The sequence below is a fragment of the Pteropus vampyrus genome, unplaced genomic scaffold (genome assembly GCF_000151845.1).
Source record: "Pteropus vampyrus isolate Shadow unplaced genomic scaffold, Pvam_2.0 Scaffold35, whole genome shotgun sequence".
Classification (NCBI taxonomy): Eukaryota; Metazoa; Chordata; class Mammalia; order Chiroptera; family Pteropodidae; genus Pteropus; species Pteropus vampyrus.
The window spans coordinates 8,522,953-8,525,767 of NW_011888816.1; positions in this window are offsets into that span (position 1 = coordinate 8,522,953).

Here is a 2,815-nt window from a genome sequence, read left to right on the forward strand (position 1 = left end):
TTTTTTTTATGGCTGAGTAATATTCCATCATATATATGAACCATAACTTCTTTATCCAATCATCTGTTGATGGGCATTTAGGTTGCTTCCATATCTTGGCTATTGTAAATAGTGCTGCCATGAACACAGGGATGCAAACATCTTTACAATTAAGATGGGTTTCCTTTGAATACCCAGAAGTGCAATTGCTGAGTCCAAAGGTAGATCTATTTTTAATTTTTTGAGTAACCTCCAGACTGTTTTCCATAGTGGCTGTACCATATAAACATTTTAAAGCAACAAACACCCAGTATTGAGAGCCTATGGGAGAGGTACTTCATAACAAGCCTGAAATCACCCAAAAAGGGATGGTTAGATGAATAATCACAAGAACTCACTGGTCCAATCTGCCTGCCTGCAACCAATTAAGCCAGATTATCTTTAAAAGCAGACTTTCTTTTATTAATCCAACAAATATTCTAGAGAACTAAACATGGACAGAAGCAAATCCATGGGTTGGCCTCTGCTCCTGACTGTTTTATGTCCGTCAAGAGGTGATCTCTGGCCCAGGAACTCGAACCAGCAACTGCTCGCAAGGGAGGGATCAGCTCTTCCCACAAGTCACAGCTTCTAAAACCTGGATGGAATCTTAGTGGTTCTCCTGTGGCAAGGCCTGTGCAATCATCACCAAGAAAGGTGACTCGATTATTCTGAGCAGGTTCTTCCCCACTGCCCAACCAAAGCCACTGTCTCCTCTTTCACTGACACTTGCTGTCACCCCACCCCAGAACATCGACAACCTAAGCAGACAGCCAACACAAAGTTCTACTGTCCCTTCAATTGTCAGAATGGCTGAGGCCAATCTGCATATCAGAATGGCAGAAAAAAAGATTCAGGACCTGAAACTTGCCAGTAGAAGCCAGGGAGCAGCCACAGGGACCAGGGGTTCCACTCTTGGAACTTAAGACCCAGGGTCAAGAAGGAGGCAGCCATGGGCTATCCCCAGGACTCCCATACCCTCCTTCCTCTCTTCTCTCCCTATAAAAACATGTTTATGTTATTCCCATTAAATAGAAATATCTATATTCATATATACATTTAATTTATATATGTATGCATATATCTATATATATGTAAATATATTATATTTATTTTATAATAATATATTGTTTGCATTACAACATATTCCATACAATATTGAATATATATTTATATTATATATTATTTATGTAATATATATGGTATATATCTATATATCATCCCTGACCCTTGACTATCTCTCTAGCTACTACTCTTTCTCTCCTCACTTCTCAACTACTTGTCTCAAGAAAGTTGTCTGTGTTCATTCTCTACACTTCCTCATCTCTCTCAACTAACTACAATCTGGCTGCTATACTATTCTCCTCACCCCCATGTCATAGAAACTGTTAAAACAACAATATTTATAAAAATGTTCATAGCAGCTTTATCATGATATCTAGAAACTGAACACAGCTCAGGTATCTAACAAAAGGAGAATGAATAAACTAACCGTGTTATAGCCAAACAATGAAATACTACTCAGCAATAAAAATAAACATACTACTGATACACGCACACACTCACAACATGAATGAATCTCAGATCATTACATTAAGTGAACGAACACTTACCCAAAAGAGTACACTTGGTAAGAATCCATTTACATGAATTTCTAGAAGAGGCAAAACTAGTCCTTGGGGGACAGATCAAATGAGTGGTTGCCTCTGGGTGGGTGCAGGGATGGGCTGGGAAGGGGTAGGGGGAAACTTTTTGCAGAGATAATAATGCTCTATATCTTGATATGAATTTGCATTACAGAGGTGTATACATTAGTCAAAACTCATGAATGGTAGAGTTAATATTGGCTTATTTGTTCCTATGGAAAAAAAAAAGAACCGTAAACAAATATTTAACTCAAGTTAGTGATATGCATACTGAACTATTTAGGGATGAAGTATACTAATGTCTGCAACTTATTTTGAAATGTATTAAAATATAAGATGGGTAGATGGATGAATAGAGGGATGGGTAAGTGGATAGATATATAATAAAGCAAATATAACAAAAGAATTATAGAATCTAGGTGGATAGTATATGTATTATGTTTGAAGATTTTCATAATGAAATGATAAGGGGAATGGATCATTATCAATAACTTCCTAAATGCCACATTAAATGGAATCAGAGAAACCTGGGTTCTAATAGTGACAAAGCCATTTCCTACCTGTCTGACCAGGAACAAGACTTAAACTTGCCAAGTCTCAACATCATTGTGCATAAAAGGAAGTTGATAAATAACATCTGTGTCATAGAGTTCTTGTGAGAATATGAGAGAACACATGCAAAGGGCTTGGAAAGGTTCATTGTGACCTGAAGCTATAAAGAAAAAAATAGTCTTCCATTACAAACTCACAGAAATTCTAGATTTAAAAATAACTAATAAAAAATAACCATTTTTTTTCAACTTCAGCTCTCAAAAAGTAATCTGTAGATACTAGCTATAGAGGAAACTGAAAACCAGATGAGTAGCACATGAACTGACATTGGAAAAAAAAAAAAAAACCCTAGATAGGAGGCAGAAAGCTTATACACTGGAAAATAGCTGTAAAGATGCGAAGCTTTAGTTCTAATCTTCTTACAGGAACAAGAAACAGAGTTTTGGGGTCATTCAAGTTAAATTAGGAGGAGAATTATGCATAAAGTCAGGACTTTTTTGAAGAGCTGCATCCCTAGTGAAAAGAGGGTTAGAAAAACTCTCCCACCAGCCCAGAGACATAGCAATAAAGCTTATCTCTTCCTGGCCTCCCATGAGAAA